The sequence below is a fragment of the Peromyscus maniculatus genome, chromosome 11, assembly GCF_049852395.1.
Source record: "Peromyscus maniculatus bairdii isolate BWxNUB_F1_BW_parent chromosome 11, HU_Pman_BW_mat_3.1, whole genome shotgun sequence".
In the NCBI taxonomy this organism is placed as follows: domain Eukaryota; kingdom Metazoa; phylum Chordata; class Mammalia; order Rodentia; family Cricetidae; genus Peromyscus; species Peromyscus maniculatus.
Genome location: NC_134862.1, coordinates 22,842,181 through 22,869,684, shown reverse-complemented (window position 1 = coordinate 22,869,684; position 27,504 = coordinate 22,842,181).

The following is a 27,504-nucleotide window of genomic DNA, read 5'->3' as shown; positions in this document are numbered from 1 at the left end:
ATCACAGTTTTCCCTTCCTCTTCTCTTCCCAGTTCCTTCTCACCTTCCCTTACATTCAGATCCACCTAATTTAAGTTTCTCATTAGAAAACAAACAAGATTCTAAGAGATAGGGATAAATTAAATTAAAACAAAATAAATAAAAAACTAACATTACAATAGGACAAAAAAAGGGAAGAAAAATAGCTGAAGAAATGGCACAAGAAACAGATGAAGATGCAGAGACCATGTTGTTTACACACTCAGGAATCTCATAAAAACACTAAATTAGAAGCCATAATATATATTCAAAGGAGCTGTGGGACAGAAAAAGTACACACACACACACACACACACACACACACACACACACACACACACACACACACATACACACATATAAATTATCTTTCATATATGTGTGTGATGGGGGAAATGTCTTTCTGTATGCTGCAAATATGTGTTGCTCTGATTGGCTGATAAATAAAGCTATTTGGCCAATGGCAAGGCAGCTTAGAGGCAGGTGGGAAATTAAAAATGAGAGACAGGAAGAAGGTGGGGAGAGATGCCAGCTAGCTACCCAAGGAGTAACATGTAATAGGACGCAGGTAAAGCCACAGAACATGTGGCTATATATAGATTAATAGTTACAGGCTAGCTCAGGCACCCTCTTGACCATTGCCAGTAGTCTATGGTGGAGTCATCTTTGGGGATTCCTGGGGACCTCCCTCGTACTCTGCTTCTCCCTATGCCCATAGTGCACTCATTTATCATGGTATCTCTTTCCTTGTTCTCCAACTCTGTTCCTGATCCAGCTCGAACCCCCCACTCCCCTAAGCTCTCATTCCCCTGTCCCTTGCCCTCCATTACTGCCTCCCTTACCCCCAGCTTGCTCATGTAAATCTCATCCACTTCTCCATTGCTGGTGATCCTTGTGTCTTTCCTAGGGTCCTCCTTACTATCTAGTCTCCCTGGAGGTGTGGATTTCAGTCTGCTTATCTTTTGCTAGGCCATCTGGATAAGCAAGATAGTTGTTTTGTTTGAACTGTTTGGGGGGCCCCCAGACAGTGGGACTGGGACCTGTCCCTGGTGCATGAGCTGGCTTTTTGGAGCCTGGTGCCTATGGTGAGACACTTTATGCAGCCTTGGTGCAGGAAGGAGGGCCTTGGCCCTGCCTCAACGGAGTGTACCAGACTCTGCTGACTCCCCATGGGAGATCTTGCCTTGGAGAAGGTGGGAATGGGTGGTGGATTGGGTGGGAAGGCTGGGGGTGGGAGGAGGGAGGACGGGGAAATCTGTGGTTGATATGTAAAAGGAATATAAAATCTCTTAATAAAAAAGCAGCTGTGGGCTAATTTAAGATATAAAAACTAGGTAGCAAAAGGCTTAAGCCATGGCTATGCAGTTATAATCAATATAAAACTCTGTGTGTTTACTTGGGTCTGAGTGGCTGTGGAACTGGCAGGTGAGAGAGAGTTGTCCTGACTGCTGGTGGGCCAGGACACAAGAAAACTTCAGCTGTGTGTATGATAAAATTAAGAAAAAAAGACAAAGCCCAGACATGACATTATGTTACAAGGAACTTCCAAAGATGTCCTTGGCTTCATTTCTGTTGGCCGTCTACTGCTGGGCATACTGCCTATCCTTAAGAGTAGTTTGTTTTTCCAGTAAGACTCTCTTGGAGAAAACTAGATTTTCATTTGCAATTGATTATCAATTGGAGATAGGTTCTGACCCAAGAATTGAAGCACATTTCCACTTTTCCTTTCAGGTCTCAGACCCATCCGGTGCAGACTCTTGCATGCCCCATGTGTCCTTCCTCAATCTCTGTGAGTTCTTCCGAGATTTGCTTATGCTTGTTTAACGGGTCTTGTTTTCATGGTCTCCTTCACCCGTACTGCCTCCTACACTCCTTCTACCTCCTTTTCCACAGAGTCACCTCAGTGCAGGGGAACCGGTGATTGACGGAGACATGCCCTGTGGTGCTGAGTGTCCTAAAGCCTCTCATTCTCTGCACAATGTCTCCCTGTGGTTCTCTCTATTTTTCCCATCTGCTGTAGGAGGAAGCATCTCTGATGATAAATGAGCAAGACACTGATCTATGAGTACAGAGGAATGCCGAGAGGAGCCATTTCATTGCTACATTTTGCTATTGTTGTTTGGTTTTATTTGAACATTAGTATTGGGTTTTGTCCTAGGCCCTGGGTTATGTAGCCTGCTTCTTTATCACCCAAACAGTATTGGGTATGGATTCCATCTTTTAGAGTGGGATTTAAGTCAAGTCAAACATTGCTTGGCTATTCTCACAAGATTTGTGCCGCTACTGCTCTAGCGTATGGTGCAAGGAGGACACCTTTATAGATCACGGGGTTAGTGGGGGTTGGTGGTTTTTTCCTCCTTTGGTAGTATGCAGACTATTTTACTATATCAATGACTCATAGGCACATAGGACTGAAGGCTCTAAGTAGGTAAGAGCTTGATATCTCAATGTTCAATGAGCTGTGTAGCTGTTGTCCTCAGCAACAAGGCCTTGATGTCAGTTTGTGGAGATTAATTGTCAAAATAAACCTTGGTAACAGCCTGGATCCTCTGTGTATTCCCATGGAACCCCCCTGGCAAACAACTCAGTTAGTTGCAACCCAATTCCTATGCTGGAAGTTTCACTTGGTCACAAGAGATGACTAACTGGGGCTCTGTCTCCCAAGTTATTTGGCAATTTCACTTAGATCATCTTCATAAAGCATCTACCATATTAGGTTTTTATACTGCCCCTAAAATGTGCCTTCATTTCCATATGCCTTCCTAGTGCCTCTCTTTCATTCCTTACCATTTGATCTTCCAGTTCCTGTCCCTCCCACATCAATCATTAACTGTCTATTATATTTCCCTTTCTTGAGAAGATCTATCCCCTTCCCCCTAGTCACTTATTCTATGCCTAAATTCTGTGGTTCAATAGACTGGAGCTTGTTTATTTTTGACTTAGCATCTAATACCCATATATAAGAATGCATATCATATTTTACCATATTTGTCTTTCTGGGTATGAGTTACCTCACACTGAATGATTTTTTTTTCTTGTTCTATCCATTGACCTGTGAATTTCATTATTATTAATTTATTTATGTATTTTAACAGCTCAGTGATATTCCATTGTGTAAATATTTTTTTTTCTTGTACATATATAGATACCTTGTTCTTCAGGTTAGGAAACTTTTCTTCTGATTTTTTAAAAACTATTTTCTATGATTTTGACCTGGGTTACTTTCCATGCTCTGTTCCTATTCTTAGATTTGCACTTTTTTATAGTGTTCCACATTTCTTGGATATTTTATGACAGGATTGCTTTAGATTTAGTATTTTATTTGACTGACGTATTCATTTCCTTTTTTGTGTCTTTCATGCCTGAAAGTCTCTCTTCTGCCTCTTATACTGTATTGGTGAAATTTGCTTCTGAGATCCCTATATAAGTACCTAAATTTCTTTTAATTCAATTTATTTATTTATTTTATACCCCAACCACAATTTCCCTCCCTCATCTCTCCTCCACACCCCTCCCCAAGCCGCTCCTCCTCTGTTTCTGTTCAGAAAGGGGCAGGCCTCACATGAGTATCAACAAAGCATGGCACATCGTGTTGTAGTGAGACTAAGCACCTTCCCTTCTATTACAGCTGAGCAATGCAATCCAGTATTAGGAAAAGTTTCCAAAGAGCCAGCCAGAGCATTAGGGACAGTCCCTGCTCCCATTGTTAGGAGTCCCACAAGTAGACCAAGCTATGCAACTGTCATATATATGTAGAGGGCTTAGGTCAGTCTCACACAGGCTCCCTGGTTGTTGGTTCACCCTCTGTGAGTTACTATGAGCTAGGTTACTTGTTCCTGTGGGATTTCGTGTTCTAGTCTAGATCCCTGTGACTCCTACAATTCTTCCATCCTCTCTTTAGCATGATTTCCCAAGCTCTGCCTAATGTTTGGCTGTGGCTTTTTGCATTTGTTTTCATCACTTACTGGATAAAGAATCTGTAATGACAAAAAGTCACCAATCTGGTCACAGGAACTAGCCAGTTCAGCCTACTTATTCTACTATAGCTAGGAGTCTTAGCTGGGGTCATCCTTGTAGAATCCTGGGATTTTCCCTCATGTCAGGTTTTTACCTGCCCCCCCCAAGACCCCTCTTTCCAATCATCTCTTTCAGTACTCTCCCCCTCCACCTACTCCCAACCTGTTCCCTCAAGTTCCCATCCCCACCCAACTCCAGCCCTCCTGGGAGATCTCTTTTATCTCCCCTTACCAGGGAGATCCCTGCGTTCCCCCTTGGGTCCTCTTTGTTACCTAGCCTCTCTGGGTCACTGGATTATCTCATAGTTATCCTTTACTTTAAATCTAATATCCAATTATGAATGGAAACATACCATATTTGTCTTTCTGGGTCTGAGTTACCTCACTCAGGATGATTTTTTTTTAATTCCATCCATTTGTCTCCAAATTTCTTGATGTCATTGTTTTTGACACCTGAGTAATGTGTAAATGTGTAAATATATCACATTTTCTTTATCCATTCTACAGTTGAGGGGTGTCTAGATTACTCCTAGGTTCTGGTTATTACAAATAACACTGCTATGAATGTAGTTGATCAAAGAACTCAAGAAACTGGACATCAAAAAACCAAATAATCCAATTAAAAATTGGGTTACAGGTCTAAACAGAATTCTCAACGGAAGAATCTTAAATGGCAGAGAAACACTTAAAGAAATGTTCAACATCCTTAGTCATTGGGGAAATGCAATTAAAAATGACTGAGATTACATCTTACACCTTTTAGAATGGCTAAGATAAAAAAAAAAAAACAACAGAAGTAACAGCTAATACTAGAGAGGATGTGGAGCAAGGGGAACATTCCTCCACTACTGATGGGAGTGCAAACTTGTATAGCCACTCTAAAAATCAATATGGTCATTTTTCAGAAAATTATACATCAGTCTACCTCAAGACCCAGCTATACCACTCTTGGGGACATATAACCAATGGGTTCTCAATCATACCACAAATACCTAAAATTATAATTTCCAAAATTTACTAGCAAAATCTCTATTTGCTACTCCTCATTAACAATAAGAACTTATTTGAAAACTTTTGCACTAATTGTATTCAAGTGTAAGTCATATAAAACCTAAGCTATGGAAACAAAAGTTGCCAGGGATCATCTGCTTTGGCAGGGGGTTCAGGTGCAAAAGAGGATGTGTGGAGTTGGTGAGGAAGGGTGGGGAGAAAGAGGAAAGTGGACATGATCTGAGGGTGAATCCAGATGGCTGCCAGCAGCATTTAGTTGAAAAGAGACTACAATTTATAACAGGATTTTTAAAAGGTCATATTAATAAAATCAAACCCAGGGCCAGGTGTTAGGGTGAATGCTGGAAGATCAGAGAAGCAGAACAAGCAACAGCCACCTCACCTGACCAATTCCTCAACTGATCCTTTTTCCTCAGATTGGAAGCCTCTGAGTCCTCATCTAGAATAGATCTCAGCTGAACTGTGCTGTTCAAAGGCTAAAAGCTTAACCAGCTAAAAGCTTCTAGTTCCTGGTCTTCATGCCTTATATAACTTTCTGCTTTCTGCCATCACTCCCTGGGATTAAAGGCTCACTTTCTGGGATTAAAGTTGTGAGTCACCATGCTTGGCTGTATCCTTGAACACACAGAGATCCAGGTAGATCTCTGCCTCTGAAATGCTAGGATTAAAGGTGTAAGAGCCACCATTGTCTAGCCTCCGTATCTAGTGGCTGTTCTGTTTTCTGACCCCAGATAAGTTTATTAGGGTGCACAATATTTTGGGGAACACAATACCACCACAACAATTTTTATACTCTATAGTAGCACATGGTATTAAATGGGAGACAAGGGTCACACAAGCTAGAATGTGGTTTGAGATAAGGTATTGAGGAAGCCAGCCTGGACCATGACAATGGGCTATAGTCATGTGTTAATGGAAGGGCCATGACAATGGGCTATAGTCATGTGTTAATGGAAGGGCCATGACAATGGGCTATAATCATGTGTTAATGGAAGGCCACAGATTCCTCCTGCTAGAGATAAGAATGACTGCTTTATCAAGCAGAAACTTTCCCCAAGCCCTGAAAGGAATGGATGCCCTTATCCAAATGCCTGATCTTGGGAAAAGGACTTCTTCTGGGGAGCAGAACTATACTACAATTTCTTGGTCTTACAATATAAGCCTGTTCCCCTCATAATTCTCTCAAAACGGAAGGTTCCCATATCTCACTCTTTACCCATTATACCATACCATTTGGATTTCTTTGTGTTCATTAACTGAACTCTTACCTTTCATGGCCTCAGGCTGTGCATCTGAATTGTAGACCTTTCATCCTTGGAATCAGATGTATCTAGTACATCTCTAAATTTCTGTTCTTGATGTGATTAGGAGGGCACAATGGAATTCCTGGTTCCACAGCAAAGGGTTTTTTTTTTCTGAAGAATTAATTTGTTTAGAGAGGCTATCATTGTACACATTTTCATCCTTTACCAAAGTCCTTACAAGACGTCCCAAAGGGAAAGGCATTATTATTGAGAATCATTAAGAATAAAAGTAAAAAGGTGCTGTGGAAATGTGGTCTGCATTGTTAAAATGCTGAAACTTTGTCAAGTAGCAAAAAAGGAGTTTCCTTTTTTCAACTATAATTTGCTAAAAGAATCATAAGTTTATAAAAACCAGTTGGATTAAATCTTCATTGCAAACTTGATGGAATTTAGGATCATCTGTTGTGTGAGCCAGAACAGCTTGACCACAGAACTGCCATGACAGGCTTAGAGGCCCAGACATAGCCTCTGTGACAGGACTGCTACAGGTAACACCTAGACCCAGGAGATTCTATGAGCTGACCCACTCAGGGGGGCCTGCATCTAAATGGAAATACCTGACATTCCACATATTCTCTGTACCCCTAGACAACTGTCAACCAACCAAGGTCCTAAACACTGGAAGTCCCTTTACCCCAACCTCTGCTATGATAAAAACCCCACCCTACCTTGGCTGGGGTCTCTCTGCTCTCACTGCTGCATCAGAGTCCAAGCTCTGAGCTTAAAATAAAGTCTCTTTGCATTTGCATATGGGATTCGGTCTCTGTGGTGATATGAGGATAACACACCTAGATGACACATGACATGGTATATCCTGAGGGCTTTTAGAAGTAGAACACAAACCTCATACATACCAGAACATGTTCGTCTTCCTGACTGATTTAATACAAAAGCTAGCTGTGTACTAGTGTTCATTTCTGCTTCCTGAAGATACAGCTAGATCAGCTGTTCCATGCTAGAGTCACAATACTTTACCTGCAAAGTTGCCTTCTATGCATAAACCCAGAGATCTATATCCATTATTCTTACTCTTACTTGGTTTTGTTAGATATTTTGTCAGTGCAATGAGAAAACAAATTGCTGATTATTGTTTTTTTCCCACAATGACACAAACTAAAATTATACAGAAAGAGGGAATCTCAATTAAGAAAATATCTAATTAGACTGGCTTATAATTCAACTACTCAGTAATGCTCATTACTCCAATGTCATAACATGAGAGGAAAAGGATGTGCCAAAATGTAACAAAGTCATATTTGTAATTTAAAATAAATTTTACATATATTTATAAATTTTTAATTTACATTAATTATACACAACAATGTGCTTCATTGTAATGTTTTTATTCATGTACATCATATGTACCTCCCATTACAGTATCTTGGACACCCACACTTCTGACCTCCTTCCTATTTCCAAACAGTAGTCCTTTACTTTTGCATCTTCTTTTTGGTGTTGGTTTTATTTGACCAATTAAATTTTACAGCACCATGGTTGAGAGTTTGTTTTCAGGAGCCTGCACACAATATAAGTGGCTTTACTACTGAATAAAGTGTTTTTCATTCAACTACTGAATATAAAACTTCAGGATAGTATGAGGTCCCATGAACCCCTCACCCTTTCATGGCAGGATATCAACAAGTCTAGGCTTGTTAAGATCTTATGCAATCTTAGTCAAAGATACAACAACATTGTCATATAAGAAAGTCAGCCTTTATTATGACTCTTGGACCACTCACTTTAGGGTTCTTACATTCTTTCTAATTCTTCCTCTAAGCTATCTGATAGACACTCAATAGTCACATTTACTTTAGCAGTGTGACCAATTATTAGTTGCTACAATTTCAGGCACTTACATATTATTAAATATAAGTGTGTGTGTATATGTGTGCATATATATATGCATATATATATATATATATATATATATGCATATATATTGTCTCTCACATTGTGAATGAAAAATTTGCCAAAAGTTTTAATAAAACAAGTATATCGGGACATCATACAGATATATAGAAATAATCATTTTTTTAGAATTTTACCATGAAATAAATGTGAATAACTAACGATGATGATAGAAATAAAGAAACTATATACTATTACTTTATTGTGGTATCCCTATTGATTTAAGAAACACATGGTTATAATAATTTTAACATACATTTATGTAGCTGTAAGTTTTTCCATTTATGTAGCTATAAGCGGTTCCATGGCTGCTTATAAAATAATCATTCAGAGGCTTATATTAATTACTAATTGTATGGCCTATGGCAGGCTTCTTTTCTAGCTAGCTTTTATAATTTAAACCATTTCTATTAATCTAAAAGTTGCCAAGTGACTATAGCATTACCAGTCTGCTGGTATCTTGCTGTTCTTTATGCAGTGGCTGGTGACTCTTTTGCCTCTGCCTTTTCTCTTTCTTGCCCATCTGCTTAGATGTCCCACCTGCCTGTAAGCTGCCTTGCCATAGGCCAATGCAACTTTATTTATCAACCAGTCAGAGCAACACATATTTATAGCATACAGAAAGACATCCCAAAGTACTTGCCCTTTTCTGTCTAATCAAAAAGGAAGATTTTAACTTTGACATAGTAAAATTACATGTAATAGAATAGTTATCAAGCAGGAATTATAGTTACAGTATCTAGTTTATTTGTATTTGGCAAAATTAAAGAAGATATACTATCTATCCTATATTTGTTAGTCTAAAGTTTCATATCTAACTTATCTTTTATCATAACCAAGGAAAGTTATAACTATAACTATCTAGTCTTCATCTACATCAAAGACCTCAGAAGGATATAATATTACCTAAGTAAACAGGAACAGCATTGAATGCAACTTTCAAAAATCTAGAATGACAGAAACATCTGGCTGCCTGGACAGTGATCCAAAGTTCCTCTGCAATGTTGGGGCATCCATCTTTAGCCTATAGGACTAGAGTTTCTCTGTTGCTTCTCCCTGTGTTCTGTTGAATGTCTGGTAGTTTCTTTTGTGAAGCAGGAACCTGAAGGATCACCTCAACTTGAAAAGTTGAGTGGTTATCTTCCCATGGGTCCTGCATGTCCAGTTTATACAGCATCTTGTCAAGCAATCAAGGCAAGAACATGTTTTTGCCCAGTGGCCAACTTTTGCCACAAGGAAAGCAAACTCTATATGGAGTTGCATTGATGCTCATCATCCTCTTTGAAGTAATTGATGCTGCCAGGAGCAGATGTGTCTCATTGTCCAGAAAGTATATGTTTTTTAAACAGTTTAAATATCCTATTATGCAGTGGATATCACTCTGTATGTTATGAATGTGTTGTTCTGATGGTTAATAAATAAAATGCTGATTGGCCAGTAACCAGGCAGGAAGTATAGGTGGGACAAGCAGAGAAGAGAATTCTAGGGAGAGTCAGTAGTCGCCAGACAAACACAGAGGAAGCAAGATGTGAAGGCAGAACTGAGAAAAGGTATCAAGCCAAATGGCTAAACATAAGTAAGAATCATGGGTTAATTTAAGTGTAAGAGCTAGGCAATAGTTAGCCTGAGCTAATGGCCGAGTAGTTTTAATTAATATAAACCTCTGTGTGTTTATGTGGGCCAAAGCATCTCTAGGACTGGTGGGTGAGAGAGATTTGTCCTGACCATGGGCCAGGTGGGACATAGGAAAACTTAAGCTACAATATTCTGTAGATCTTTTAAGTGTTTGGAGATTACCTACCTAATTAAAATATATCTATGTATACCTAGAAAACATAACTAACCTGACTATAAGTTTGATTATCATAGATGATCATTATTCTGTATTTCTTATACATTATATTTTCAAATGAGCTGTATAAACATAATACCCTAGAGTAGAATATACATACAAAATAACAAAATTAACTTTAAATTTGTATCAATAAACTAAAATCCATAGCAATGTAAAACATTTCTAAACAAGTTGTTGCTCTTTAAAAGATTCAATAATTTACCCTTTCATCCTATCATATCTGTAATATCCCCTTTTCTTCTTTAGAAAGAGATTTCATTTATAATCAACCCCTTTTAAATAAAAATATACATTCATAAAATATTTTGGGAATTTGGGCATAGCTTCTCATACTACTTCCTGCTGGATGAGGGCGCTGGCAATCTTATGGGGCTCTTGAGAAAATTAACAATTATAATCAACGCAGTCCTCGGGGGAGGATTTGCCCTGGAGGAGGTGGGAATGGGGGGGTAGCCTGGGGGTAAGGGGAGGGGATGGTAGGGGGGAGAATAGGGAAACCCGTGGCTGATATGTAGAACTGAATGGTATTGTAAAATAAAATAAAATAAAATAAAATAAAATAAAATAAAATAAAATAAAATAAAATAAAATAAAATAATTATGATCAAGTCCTGACTGGAATAGTCTGTAAGGCTGCATTGTCTGAAGCTATTTTCAGATGTTGGATAATCTGGGCCATTGTGTCATTGGAGACCTTTCAGTGGGTCTTGGCTGATCAAACCATATTAGCCTGGAAGCAATCCACAGGTTTTCATCTTCTGTGGAAACAAATGCAGAACCTCTTTTCCAAAGCAACATATTTTTAGATCCAAATTTTTAAGTCAAGATGATATATATATATATATATATATATATATATATATATATATATATCACAACAGTCGTCACAATCAAATGTCTTTCTATAGTTAAAAATATCAAAGACATCATTATCCAGACTCTCTGTGTGATTTCAATCTTTATGTGGCTTATTTTTTATATTATTTTTACTGTTTCTTTAAAGGTTTTATTTTTTTTCAAACTGTCTATTTCTTTATATAATTGTCTATCTTCTTTTTCCTCTCTCTTCCAAGCCTACATACATTTTACACATGAAGTAAACCATTTAGAGGTTTATTCCATCTGAATCTGTATTTTATTTTTAATCTATTGCTTTAAACTTAAGCATGACTAGGTTTGAAATAGGCAGCCTTGGCTGCTGGCTCTGCCCACCTCAGCTTCCCAACATGGTGGAGGTAATTCACTCCCAGCTCTGGGAACCATGCTTTCTGCCCCCTCAGAGAGGCAGTGGGTCTATGCCTCTATCAAGTAGTGTGTATCTCAGAAACTTTTTTTTCTTTGTACAAGCAAAAACTAAATTCACCATGCAATGAACTGCATGGCTTGGAGACTCCACTGTATACTATGGTGGGAATCTGCCATGTTTCTTAACTTAGGATGGCTGGTGGCCAGTTCCATCTCACAGGCAGCTGTTCAGGAGATGATTCTCTACACTGATACTGGCATGTGACTGTGAGACTAGGAAGCCTATTGTGGCTTCATTTCTGTGCATTCAGATTCTTTAAGCTTTTTTAGGTCTATGTGGATCAATGCCCAATGGTAAGCACCAAATGTAACTGTAAGTTTTCTCTGGTCCTGCCTGGACCCGCAGTCCCATGGCCGCTTATAAAATAATCATTCAGAGGCTTATATTAATTACCAATTACATGGCTTATGGTAGGCTTCTTGTTAGCTAGCTCTTAAAACTTAACCCATTTCTGTTAATCTATACGTTATCCCATGGCTGTGGCATTACCAGTCTGCTGGCATCTTGCTGTTTTTAGATGGCAGCTAGCATCTCTTACACCTCTGTTTTTTCTCTTTCTTGCCTATCTGCTTAGATTTTCCATCTGCCTGTAAGCTGCTTTGCCTTTGGCCAATACAGCTTCTTTTTTTTTCAAACAATCAGAGTAACACATATTCACAGTATACAGAAAAACATCCTACAGCTCCTTTATTTCTTTAACTGATTTGACCTCTTCTTGATATTGGAGTTTTTGTATATTTTAAGTTTTTTTTTAGTTAATTTTTAAAATTAGCATAATTACATCATTTACCACTGATAATAGAGTTTTCTTTAAGATGGTACTGTGGCTTAAATATAAAATATCCCTGCACAGTCTCACAAGAATACTTAGTCCTAGATAGCAGCACTCTTAACACAGCCTGTGGAAATGCTTGATTACACAATACTTTTATCATCACTGTGACAAAAACTATTAATAAAAGGGTTTATTTTAACTCATGGTTTCAGAAGTGGTACATTCTGCTACGGCAAAGAAGGCATGGTAACAGGAGAGTGAGGCAGCTGTTCACTGGATACCTTCAGTCATAAAGCACAGAGAGGACACTGCTTCCCTTTCATTCAGTCTTAGAAACTAGCCATACCTTGCAGACACCACATTCACTGGGTCTCCCTCCTCAGTTCAGCCTCCCTAAAATCTCCTTGTCCTGTTTAGGTATCTATTGTTGTAATAGAACCAAAGCAACTGGGTGATTAAAAGGTTTATTTCTGCTTACAAATCTCTGGACACATTCCATCATTGAAGGAAATCAGAGCAGAAACTTATGTAGGATAATGACTTGGAGGCAGAAACTGAAGTAATAGGCATAGAAGTACATTTCTTGCTGGCTTGCTCGCCATAGCTTCATCAGCCTTTATTCTTATGGTACCCAAGACCACCTGCCCATGGGTGACCCCACACCACCAACTCCAACATCAATCATCAGTCAAGACAATACCTTGTAGATTTACCTACAAACAAATCTAATGAGGCATTTTCTCAGTTAAGATTCTCACTTCACAGATATAGTTAAGTATATGTCAAATTGACACAAACAAACCAGCACACTCCCTTACAGATATATTAGTGTTTGATCTCCTAACAGATACTGAATCCCACCATGTCCTTGTTCAGTTCATATTTAGGCAGCCATGTTGGTGAGATTGTATGGGTATAGCTTCTGATATTTTTAGGAAATTCAATATCATAGAAAACTCACTCAACCTCTGGCTATTTGTTAAACATTTTTAATATTCTGTAGATTCCATTCCTGTTAAGGAGCAAAGTGAACTAATGAAAGTGCAAGACATCATTGCATTTCAGTAACTGTAAAGAAGATTTGAGAGGAACAATGAGATATTTCAGTAAATAAAGTATTATTACCAAGCCTGATGATTTGAATTCAATTTCTGGACCCACATAGAAGGAAAAAAATGGATTCCCACAAATTGATATCCACATTTGCACCGTGGTACACAAATATACACACTTACACAGAGATAAAGAAAGAATATTATTTGTTACATAAACAAGAATAAGAACAGAATTTCTTCAAGTACATCTCACCTGTCAGTCATAATTTACTTTCATGGAGCTAAAGGGGGTTATTAGTGCAGACAAGTCTTTCCAGTTAGCTCTGGACTTCCTATACCTTTCCTTATTTTCTTGAAATGTAGAAATAATTAATACAATTTTTATTATTTATAATATTATTTTAGAACAAATAGATTCATATGGAGAATCTACATGAATTAGTGGCTTCCTAAAAAATATTACTTCTGCCTGAAGTCTGAATTTATATGAGAAGACAAATTTGACATTTAAATGATATGTTGGTTCTCACTCATCCTGGTTCCAATTGTACATTTTCCATAAATTCTTCATTGGAAGAGAGTTAATTGACAGTCATAACATTACAACTCCCACATTAATAAATAACATTAAATATATTATAAGATATTGAAACAGCTCCAGTATTCTCACTCCTATACATATACACAAAGAAAATGAAATTAGTACATAGAGGAGCTGACTAAATCTCTATATTTACAATAGCACTATTCAATCACCAATTTATGGGATTAATTTAAGTGCTCATCAATTGGTGAGAAGATACAGAACATGTAGTACATATACACAATTGTATACCATTCTGCCATGAGAAAGAAATCATCCCATTTGTAATAACATGGGTGTAACTAGAAGTCACTATGTTTAGTGAAATAAACTAGATAATTTCAAATGATGTAGGTTCTGATACTAAATGTGAAATCTGAAACCATTGCTCTTAAAGTACTGAAGAGCAGACTGCTGCTTACTTGATGTTAGAAGCACAATGCATAGAGGAATTCAAGGTTATGTTGGTCAAAGGCAGAGATATACAGTGTGGAAGAATAAGATCACAAGGTATACTGTGGAGACTGGTGACTATAATTAAAACTTCACTGCACTTTTCTGAAAGCAGAAAGATAGTATGGATGGATGAATGTTAGTTGTTCTTAGTGAGGAAATGTTATTGGAGTGAGCTTAAGCTTTCAGCACCTAGCCACATTGAATCATTTTTAGTGTTTTACTTTAAAACACTATTTTACATATGATAACTACATACATTATATGTCAGTTTCATAAAAGAAAAAAATATGATAGACAAATACAAATATCTAAAATGCTAAAGTATTTTAGAACACTTTGTGCACCCCAGAAATGTATCTCTACTGATATGTTGTCTAACATAGTGAGCGTGAGTGGTTTAAAAGAAAGCAACCTTGAAAAAAAAAGAAAAAAATGTGTCATCCTCACTTAGGGACACTGTATTGTTTTATACAGACATGTCTTAGGAACCATGAAAGGGAGCCATAAACTAAATTAAGAATGAGATCCTTAATATTTTCTAAGGAAACTGACTCAGCACCTCTTCTGATTCAGTTTTCCTCATTTTATGTGGAAAATGGGTTTTTCAAACTTATTTCACAGCAACTGGGGAGATCTTGAGACATAATACTTCTTTACTTCAATAATTGCATCTGTTAAATCTATTGCAATGAAATTCCCTCATGCAGAAAGTATGTGTTCTATTTAGTTTATGCTATATTTAATACATGGGTATATATAAATATCAATGACTATGAAAAAGATTCCACTAATAGTAGCAAAATATACTGTCACATACAGCAGCACATGTCTGTTACCATTCAGACCGACTTGGAATCCTGGCCAATAGGCAGATAATACCTTTGCCTGCCCAGTATCCTGATGTCATCCTACCTTCCCTTTAAGAAAGGACTACTCCCCCTTCGCTCACTCTCTCCTCCCCTCTGGCCACGAGGACAAGGTACTGTGCATCTCCATCTCTCTCTCTCTCTCTCTCTCTCTCTCTCTCTCTCTCTCTCTCTCTCTCTCTCTCTCTCTCTCCAGTTTACAATGAACATAATTTTATCTGTTTTCTCTGATGTGATATGAGAAATGAAGTCATGTTTTGCCTTCTTGCTATAACTTGGGAACAAAAGACATCATTACATTTCAGTGACTGGTGTGACTATGAAGAAGGTTCTTTTCAAGAGAAAAACAAGCTATTGAATGTGACCATGGGGTACTCTAAATCTTAAACCGCTCCTTCAGTTAGAACCACACGGGAGCTAGCTGGAAAGTGCCAAGCAGGGCAGACCCAGGTGTTTTCCCTGAGGCAGATGCTAAAGAGTGATTCACTATTTGCAAAAGTAAATTTCTCTGCTACACAGAAAAATTCACCTGTGGCCAAAGAAGTATTCCCCTTCATTTGAAAGATACAGTGAACAGGGAAGTGGAAATAGGATCTTTTCAAATTCAAAGCCTGCCAGAAAAGAGATGATGAGACGCTGCAAGAGATCTGATGAGATTAGCAACTCCCCATGTAACATCCAACTAATGTCAGACACAACTTTCCAACTAGATGACTTCAGAATTCTCACTCTGAATCACCTCAATGTAAAGTTATAGGGTTAGATAAGTCATTTTTATATTATTGAAGAGATTTAATGTAAAGAACTATCCGAAATTATTTAATGTAAGTTTTTTTTTTCCATTTGTGTAATACCTGGCATATCATGGCAAACAAAGAGATAATTTCTCCATATCCAACATTACATATTTGAAGAACTGTAGCAAGTTTGTTCACTGTGAGAACTAAAATTGTGGGAAAGAATCATAAGAAAATGAAAGCAAAATTAAACTGTAGAGCCTCATATCCAAGGAAAATTTGGAAGAGTGGCAAGCATGTATGCCAAAAACATCATGCTGAGAAAAAATATCCTGAACATATGTTTTGCTAGAACTTCAATGAAATTTAAAGATGCCAGATGTCACAGGGTGGTACTATGTTTTAAGTGAATGCTCCATCAGCTTTATTTCATAGCACTGACAATTAATTTTAATCTGGCATTGAATACTTCTCGAAATTGAAGAATATTAAATGAAGCATGGTCCAATCCACCTGCCACTTAGCATTCCCACGAAGAGGCTGAGAAAGGCCAAGAGGATATCTTCTTTCTAAAAAACAATTAATAAAGATATATATGATAAGTATATGTGTTGGTGGTTTAGTTATTATGAAAGGAAAATTTTAAAATAAAGAAATAGTAATACTAATTAAATTTATTGAGTCTCTCTTTCTGTCTCTCTCTCTCTGTCTCTCTGTCTCTTTCTCTCTCTCTCACACACACACACATACACACACACAGAGAGACAAAGAGAGAGAGAGAAAGAGAGAGAGAGAGAGAGAGAGAGAGAGAGAGAGAGAGAGAGAGAGAGAGAGAGAGAGCACAAAAGCATAAAATTGGAAAGACATGTCAATGGAAGAAAACAAGTTTGGGTTGAGGGGTAAAGAGGATAAGCATTTGTATGAGAATGTTACCAAGAATATTATGAATATCAATGAATGTTTGCTTCATAAATTCTAGCAAACATTTGCCATGGATAATTTTATATTAGCTACCTTTTCATTGCTGTGACATTGGAAAGACTGAAATGTTGACTTTGTCTCACAGGTGCAGTCCACTATAGAAGGGAAGGCACGCACAGGTAAAGGAGGTAGATCTTCACATTGCATCTGCAGTCAAAAAGCCCAAAGTGGACAGGAAGTACGGCAATGCTATAAAACTTCAAGGACACTCTCAGTGACCAACTTCCTTGGCAGAGGTTTCTCCAAAAGTTTGACATTCTCCTCAAACAGCACTACAACTCAAGGACCAAATGTTCAAACACATGAGCCTACAGGGGACATTTCACATTCAAACACTAACAGATGTTCATAAGCATATGATATAAAATTCACTAACAAGAGTTTAGAAAAAAAGAAGATAATTGTTTGTGCTGGATTCTTCTTACAAAGAGGTAACCCCAAGGATGGCTTTTTATATTCAGGAAATTTCCATCTCCCAGTGGACAACCACTGAAAACTAGACTTTCCTGTGCAGGCCAGTTAGGAGCAGTGTGTGCCAGCTGTACCATGGAGTGCTACCACCAATTGTTTTTAAGTGATTTTAAAATGAGGAGAAACAATTTAACTACCAAAAGGATTAGAGTCACAAGAGCAGATAAAGGACTTGTACTAACCAATTTAAGTTCTTATCAGACCAAAGGAAAGTGGAGAATACTCCAGCCAAAGTTGTTGCAGACACAAATGTTAAACAGCCTATTTGTTTTTCATTCACAAGCAAAGACAGCTAAAAGAACAGATTGTTGATTGCATGCTATGGTCTCTAAATCATTCTTCAGGGACTGGAGATGTTATTTGTACAGAGTAAATGATGATCTACCTTTGCCAGAGAAAGTCCAGTTTTTGGTTATGATTCTGATTCTAAGCTTTTTCTTATTTGTATTTAGTTTTTAATAACCTCATCGCTTGTAGCCTGTCTTTCCATTGAGGAGAAAGAACTTAGCAGTAAACATGTGCTGCCAGAATTAAGTAGTGAACACTGCAAAACAAGACAGAGTCCTGCACAGATGGTTTTAGTATTGTGAGAAGGGGAAGAAAGCAAACAAATGCAGTATTCAAAATACAGTTATAAGAAAAAAGCAATGCCACAATTTCAGTAATGTAAAGGAATAATTAGGCATCTGTGGGTGGGATGTAGATGGGAAGCCCTTACCCCGATTGTTCACAAGAGAGTTGGGTTAGCCTGGGCTCTGATTAGAAAGGGTTCTAGGCAAGAGAATGTGTTACTGAAAAGTACACCTTTAAATGTTTACTGTCTCCAACAAGCATTTTGTTTGTTTCCCTTGAACCCACAAATTGAATTTCTTGCTGATTTTATTTCCCTTCATAGCATAACACTGTGTTCACTTCACTGAGACAATGATCTGCTTTTGTTTTTCTTTCTTTATGTGCTTTAGTTGGAAAAAATCTGCAAATTTGTCATCAAGTTCTTAGATACTCTCCTAAATCACATCCAAGTTCCTGTTGATCTTATTAGAGATTCCATTCAGAACCCAATCATTGCAAGTAGTTACCGGCTTCAGTGATTGTACAGTAAATTAATTGAAGTACAGGATGTTATGAAATATGATGAGGTGTTATTGTATGTCGTACTCATTGGTTCCCCTATAAGTGGAGCATCAAACTCATCACTTTCACTTGCTTCCTTGTGTTCCTCTGTATTGTTTTTTTTTGTTGTTGTTTTTTTTAAATTCAGGACAGCTATTTGTACATTTCACATCACTAAAGATTAGATCCCATATTCAGAAATGATGAGTAAATGGAATCACATAGCCTGTAGTGAAAATTTTTCAGCTGAGATGCATATTTATTTGATAACCTATATTTTTGTTTTCTGTAGAGATATACCATAGTAATATTATCCATTCATCTGATATTAGATATTGGGATGCTACAGTTTAGTACTACTAAAAATAATCTTGTATAATATTTATGCATGTGTCTCTTAAAACATTTTTCAATTCTATAGACTAAAGACCAAAGAGTCCAAATATGTGTATGTTTAAATTCGTAAGAAAATGAAAATTATTTTCCATCATTATGATACTAAATACATTCTCACAATTGGTATCTAGGACTTGAAGTTGGTCTGCATCCTTGAAAATAAAAGTGTGAAAACAGTTTCTAAATTAATTTAAAATTGCTATATATAGATGTCTGATAAATATTTAAGTTTGTAATTTCTGTCATAAATAATCACACTGGAGTTTTTAATGTATTTAGTAAGTTGTATAATTTCTATTATGGAATATTTTGGCCATTTTAAAAGGTCACTTTTTAGTATCTTATTAAACTATGAGATCTTCATATGTTCTGTACATATATTCATCAGTACACATAAAATAAATGTATTTCTCAAGCTATGTCTTACTTTTGTATCTAATCTTCCTAACAGTGCCTTTCAAAGAGAAAATATTTTATTATTGTTGATCTGAATTTTATGTATCTAAACCAATTTACATGCAAATATATACATGGAAATGTAACACAAATTGCCAGTCTTATTAATGGAAAACCTGGAGCCAGATATGGGAGTGAAAGCTGAAAGATCAGAGAACCAGAGCAAGCCAGCCACAAGTCCTTACCTCTACAAAATCCTCAGTCTAAAGAGAGTGAGTTCCTATTTCCTCATGCCTTGTATACCTTTCTCTGCCCAGATATCACTTCCTGGGACTAAAGGCATGTGTGCTTCCCAGTACTAGGATTAAAGGTGTGTGCCACCACTGCCTGGCTCTTTCCAGTGCGGCTTTGAACTCACAAAGATCCACATGTATCTCTACCTCCCAAGTGATAGGATTAATGATATGTGCTACCACTGTCTGGCCTCTATGTCTAATGTAAGTGGCTGGCTCTGTCCTCCCATCCCAAGGATTTTTATTAGGGTACACAATGTATCACTACATTTCCCCCCTTTTTTTGTCTAAAATAATAAAAGAAGGTTGTAACTAATATAAGAAAAACTATATACAATAAGAATATACAATATATACAGTCAAGAATTACATTAAAAATTTCCAGACCATTAACATTTGACAGATTTAGAGAAAATATTCTATTATTTATCCTATTTTGGTGAGTCCAAAATGTTGTAAGTTATTCAGTTTCTATCCTAACTTGTATTACCAACCAAAAATATCTTTTGATATCTTTCAATCTTATAAAATTTACATCTCTTCAGTGAGTTTCTTTTCTGATTTTGTTAACAATGAAAACTATAATTATAACTATCTAATCTTCAATTCCCTCAGAGACCCAAGAAGGAAATAATATTAACTGAGTAAAGAGGCAGTGCAAAAAAGTAACTTCCAAAAAATGTGACAAATGACAGAAATAACTGATTGCCTGGACAGTCACCCAAGTTTTCTCTGCAATGTTGGTGCAACTATCTTAAGCCTATAGGCTTAGCATATGACAGACTCATCTGTGAAGCAGGATTTTCTGAAGGGCCTTCCTACTTTGTCTTGGCAAGGATAAGTAGTCCTTTCTTCTGTGTCCTGCTTGTCCATTTTGGACAGCATACTGTCAGCAATCAATGTAAAGGAACTTTCTTGCCCAGTGGTTAGCTTTTACCACAAAGAAAATAAACTCCATAATGAGTTTCTTCAATGCCCATCATCTTCTCTGAAGTAGATTGGGGCTGGCAAGAGCAGACATGTATCATTGTTATAAAAAAGAAAAAAACAACAAAAAACTATGTTATTAAGATATCTTAAATGTTATATTCTGTAGATCTCTGAAGTGTTTAAAGATGACTTATCTAAAATATTTTTCTGTTTAACCTTGAAAACATACCTAATATGACTACAAGTTTGATTGTAATTACTAAATATTAACTTGCATTTCTTATATCTTAATTAGTTGGTAATAACTTTCAAGGACTAACAATTTGCATTACATTGTTAAATGAACTGCATAGGTACAATACCTTGAACAATATTAGAAATGTATGTACAGAAATTTCTAACAAAATCAATCTCAAATTTGTATCAATATACATAATTTGTATACAATATACAAACCTCCAATCCAATGTAAAATATTTAAAATTAGTGGTTGCTTTTTAAAAGTAGATTCAATAATCTACCATTTTATCTTATTATATCCACATTCTCCTTTTTTAATTTTCAGAATAGATTCAATAATTTACCCTTTATCCATCATTTCTATAGCTTTAATTTTCAGAGTAGATTCAATAGTCTACCCTTTACATTATTGTATCTATGTTCTCCCTTTTTCTTTTCAAAGTAGTTTCAACAATCTGCCTTTTATCTTATATCTACATCCTCTTTTTTTCCAAACAAGAACCCTGAATCTAATCTCCTTGTTTAGCTTTTTTACATGACCATTATCAATTAACTTCTAACCAACCATCCTAAACAATGACAGCTATCCATAACCCATTGAAAGACAAAAAACCATCCATCCCACCTCTTAGAAATGTGGGCATTGTTTTCTTAAAATTACTTCCTGCTGCCTTGGTGCAAGAGCATCTTTGGAGGATCCTGAAAAGAAAAAATTGGGTTAATTATCAAGTCCTGGGAAGGGTTTTTGTTCAGTCTCTGCAAAATGGGCATATGTAGGGCTTGTCTCAAGTCCTTGCTTGAGCAGTCTGTGAAACTGACTGCTAGCCATCTCAAAATTGTCACGAGCAGTTTGCAGTCCAAAGATGATCTTTGGGTGATGTTTGTCATCTTACTGATATTATCATTATTCTGCTGGAATCATCATTGTGGGGCCCCATCATATTTTTGGAGACATCAAAGTCACTGTTAGGTGTGGTCATGGTTCCTTGCAGAAAACTGAAAGGGAATCAAACCTGAAATCTTGTACAAGAAGCAAGATGAAACCTTTTTTTTTTTAAATTAGTACTCTATATGACCATTAACATGATGACTGATGACAAAAGTTTATATATATATATATATATATATATATATATATATATATATATTACAAATTCTGATATAGAATTCATACCTTAATAAAAATTTTAATGATTCAAAATAAAATCAAAGAATTATGAGATTAATAACAATATAACAACCCCTTAATTTAATGTTTCTTCTGTCATCTATCAGGTGGCTTTTTTGACATGATACAGAAATTTTGCATTTTCTTTTAACAAGCATGCTTGGGTTTAGAGAAGGAGAGAACCACACTCCAATTCCAAACCAGCTTTAATTTTTAATTGAACTGGGACTACATAAACATCATTTGCATTATGTAGCTGTAGAGAACAGCAGAAACAAACATTTAGGAAGACTTATGGAATTTTATCCTGTTAGATATGTGATATACCAATACGCCAATTTACTCTTTTTCTTGGGACATGTATTTTTCTGGACAATTTATCCTTTTTCTTCAGATGTCTCATTTGTCCAGTGTTCTTCTTAGCCTTCATTCTCATGAGAGACAACTAAATCCTTCCACAACCCTAACGTTGAGGGTGTTCTCTTTTGGCGCATTATATTGGATTAAATGAAAAGTATTTGTTAGTGATATAAGTTAGTTTAAATTGAATGGTCATGCTGGTTCATGAACTATTACCTTTTTTAATTAAGAGGTCTCTCTTGTTCAAATTGGATCTTTGTCAATTTTGATGGTATCCATAGCTTTTCTTCTCCTGTAGAAACAAAAGCAAAACCTCATCCTCAACATAATACATATCTTGGTTTCGATCTTGAGGTCAGTACATCTTTAAAGTATACAGGCTGATTTAATTTTGTAGTTTTTTCTATTATCCAATGTCTCTCTGCCACCATTGTTCCTTTCTCATTGGCACTGAGAAAATTCAAAGTAAATAGAGCATTATGTAATTTAGGGGGGTGGTTGTTACCCTTTCTGTTTATTTAGCATATTTTTTAGGGTTCTATTTGGCCTGTAGGATGATGTGGTATACCTGTAATATGCTTTATATAGTAATAAGGAGAAAAACTGTTTCATTTTACCAGAGACTCATGCTGAAGCATTGCCAGTTTTAATTTGTAAAGTTATACCCATGATGGCCAATACTTTTAGCAATTGTGTTATTACAGAATCAGCCTTTAGGGAACTCAGAGCAGTTGCCCATTGAAATTCTGAATAGGTATCAATGGTATGGTGAACATATTTCAATTTTCAAATTCTACAAAATGAAACATATCAATCTGCCAGATTTCATTCCTCTGAGTACCCTTTAGGGTACATGCTGCTGGTAGTGTAGGCTGATTGTAAAAAGAACAAATAGGACATTTCCTTATAACTTCCTTGGCTTATAGTCAGGTTATGGAAAAATTCATATATATATATATATATATATATATATATATATATATATATATAACTTAATTTTACATATCCGCCACAGATTCACCTGTCCTCCCCCCCCAATTCACCCACCATTCCCACCTCCTTCAAGGCAAGGTCTCCCCTGGGGAGTCAGCCCACCCTGGTAGACTCAACTAGATGCTGAAAAGGCCTTTGACAAAATCCAACACCCCTTCATGATAAAAGTCTTGGAGAGATCAGGAATACAGAAAACATTCCTAAACATAATAAAGGCAACTTACAGCAAGCCAACAGCCAACATCAAAGTAAATGGAGAGAAACTCAAAACAATTCCACTAAAATCAGGAACAAGACAAGGCTGTCTGCTCTCCCCATACTTATTCAATATAGTACTTGAAGTTCTAGCCAATAAGACAACATAAAGAGATCAAGGGGATACAAATTGGAAAGGAAGAAATCAAGTTTTCACTATTTGTAGATGGCATGATAGTATACATAACTGATTCCAAAAATTTGACCAAGGAACTCATACAGCTTATAAACACCTTCAGCAATGTAGCAGGATACAAGATTAACTAAAAATAATCAGTAGCCCTCTTATGTACAAATGACAAACAGGCTGAGAAAGAAATCAGAGATACATCACCCTTGACAATAGCCACAAATGATATAAAATACCTTGGGGTAACTAACTAAACAAGCTAAGGACCTGTATGACAAGAACTTTAAGTCCCTGAAGAAAGAAATTGAAAATGTCAGAAAATGGAAAGATCTCCTATGCTCATGGGTATGTAAGATTAAGATAGAAAAATGGCAATCTTACCAAAAGCAATCTACAGATTCAATGCAATCCCCATCAAAATACCAACACAATTCTTCACAGACCTGGAAAGAACAATACTCAATTTCATATAGGAAAACAAAAAACCCAGGATAGCCAAAAGAATCTTGTACAATAAAACAACCTCTGGAGGCATCACAATCCTTGACTTCAAGCTTTACTATAGAGCTACAGTAATAAAAACAGCTTGGCACTGGCATAAAAACTTACATGTGGACCAATGGAACCAAACTGAAGAACCCCACATTAATCTGCACACCTATGAACATATGATTTTTGACAAAGAAGCCAAAAGTGTACAATGAAAAAAAGAAAGCATCTTCAACAAATAGTGCTGGCATAACTGGATGTCAACATGTAGAAGACTGCAAATAGATCCATATCTGTCAACCTGCACAAAACTTAAGTCCAAGTGGATCAAAGACCTCAACATAGATCTAATTACTCTGAACTTGATAGAAGAGAAAGTAGGAAGTAGTCTTGAACGCATTGGCACTGGAGATCACTTCCTAAATATAACACCAGTAGCACAGACACTGACAAAAATAATTAATAAATGGGACCTCTTGAAACTGAGAAGGTTTTGTAGGGCAAAGGACACTGTCAATAAGACAAAACAACAACCTACAGAATGGGAAAAAAATCTTTACCAACCCCACATCTGAGAAAGGGCTGATATCCAGAATATATGAAGAACTCAAGAAATTAGACATCAAAATACCCAACAGTCCAATTAAAAAATGGGCTATAGAGCTAAACAGAGAATTCTCAACAGAAGAAGCTCAAATGGCTGAAAGGCATTTAAGAAATTGCTCAACATCCTTAATCATCAGGGAAATGCAAATCAAAATGACTCTGAGTTATCATCTTACACCATCAGAATGGCTAAGATCAAAAACACTAAAGACAGCTTGGGTTGGAGAGGATATGGAGCAAGGGGAACACTCCTATGCTGTTGGTGGGAATGCAAACTTGTACAGCCATTTTAGAAATCAATATGGCATTTTCTTAGAAAATTGGGAATCAACATCCCTCAAGACTTAGCTATACCACTCTTGGGCATATACCCAAGGAATTCTCAATCATACCACAAGAGCACATGCTCAATTATGTTCATAGCAGCATTATTTGTAATAGCCATAACCTGGAAACAACCTAGATGCCCTTCAACTGAAGAATGGATAAAGGAAATCTGGTACATATACACAATGGAGAAAAATCATTTTTTAAAACCCTTACTATGGACATGATTTTTTCTTTTATAAAATTCTGAGGCCTCCAGCACATTTTCTATCAAGAATTTATGGATCTCATCATTACCTTGTGCTAGAGGGCCTGGCAGACCCATATGGGATCTGATGTGAGTGATATATAAGGGATGATTCTTATTCCTGATTTCTTGTAACTGAATAAATAAAGTTAATTCTGACTCATCAGGAATAAATTCAGCAATTTTAATGTATAAGACCACTCTTTTGGCATACTGAGAGTCAATAACTATGTTGAGAGTTTCCAAAATATCCATTAATACCAGCAGAATGGCATATAATTCTGATTTTTGGACAAAATTATAAGTGCTTTGAACCACTTTACTAAAATTTTCTGATTTGTAGCCATCCTTTCCTTATTTGTGTGCATCTGTATAAAATGTATGTGCTCCAGATATTGTTATTTCCTGTACAATGTGAGGCACGATTCAGGTAACTCTCTTTATAAATTCAGTTCTATCACTTTTAAGATATCTATTGTTAATCTCTCCAAAAAATTAATGCAAGCTCTTTGCCAAGGTTCACTTTCTGCCCATAATTTGTCAATTTCCTCATTATTTAAAGGTACTATAGTTTCTGCTGGGTCTATTCCTGCTAATTGACAAAGTCTCAATTTTCCTTTCGAAATCAAGTCAGATATCATTTCCACATAAGATTTTATTTTTTCCTCTGTTTATTTGGTAGAAATATCCATTACAATATAATATCTTCACTCTGCATTAAAATTCCTGTAGGAGAATACATAGAGAGTAAAATAAACAGAATGCAATCAAACTTTGGATCCACATGATCCACATGTGCATCCACATGTATTTTCTTTTCCACCGAAGCCAATTCTCTCTCAGCTTCAGTTGATAATTCTCTTGGAGTATTTAAGTCCTTGTCACACTCTAAGGTTTTGAACTAATTACTCAGTTCATCATTTATTACTCTATAGTAATTTGTATATGGGAAATGTCTCTGAATAATCTTTGAAATTCTTTAAGAGTCCATAATTAATCTCTCCTAATTTGCACCTTTTGAAGTCTATTTTTTTTTGTAGACCTATTTTATATCCTAAATAATGAATAGACTCTTCTCTTTGTATCTTTTCTGGAGCAATTTGTAATTCCCAACAAGGCCAAATTTTCTTTACTTCTTCAAACATTATTTTTAAAGTATCCACCTAGTGGAATCAGCTAGTAAAATACTGTGCATGTAATGATAAATTATAGGTTTAGGGAATTGTTTATGTATTGCTTCCAATAGCTGTCATACAAGATATTGGCACAGGGTTGGGCTATTTAACGTCCCTGTTGGAGAACCTTCCATTGTTATCTCTTGGCAGGCTGAGAATTATTATAAGCAGGTACCATGAATGCAAATTTTCTCTGTCTTTTTCTTGTAAGGGTATTGAGAAGAAACAGTCTTTTAAATCGATAATAATAAGAGGTCGTCCTTTAGGCAAGAGAGTAGGCAAAAGAATTCCAAATTGTAAAAAGTCCATTGGCTGAATTACTTTGTTAATTGTTCTTAGGTATGTTACCATTCTCCACTTACCAGATTTTTTTTATTAACAAATACAGGAGGATTCCAAGGGCTGGTTGATTCTTCAATATGCTGAGGATTTAACTGCTCTTATACTAGTTTTTCTAAGGTCTGTAGTTTCTCTGTTGTTAACGGCCATTGCTCAACCCACACAGGCTTATCTATTAACCATTATAAAGGTAGGGTTGTTGGTATCTTTGAAAGATCGACACTTGTGCCCTGTCTTGTACAATCTGGATGGTCAGTGACTTTTCTTTATAATACCTTCTAATATTGTGTTCAGAATCATATGTTAGTTTATGGTTGGCTTCTAAGACTGGAGGAATGTTAATCTGGGTATTCCTTTGCCAGGGACCAGCCTCAGCAGTTTCAGGGGTCCAAGGGTGGGATGTCTGGAAGGCATAGTAGCGACTCGTGCAAGCTGACAGGTCACTTCGAGCTATGCCCTTGCTAAGTAGCTTCTTGCTACATCTTCTTTAGCTTCTGCTTTTGCCTTGATAACTTTTATTATCATAAGCAAGGGGAAACAAAAAGGGGGGCGGGGAATCACCCATTATAAAATGTTCTCATGATTCCAAAGGTTATTCTTAGAAAATCACCAATATATTCTTCATCTTTGATTAAACACAGGAACTATCCCAGACTTAACACCAAAGCAAGCATAATTTATTTTTATTATTAATGATTATAAATC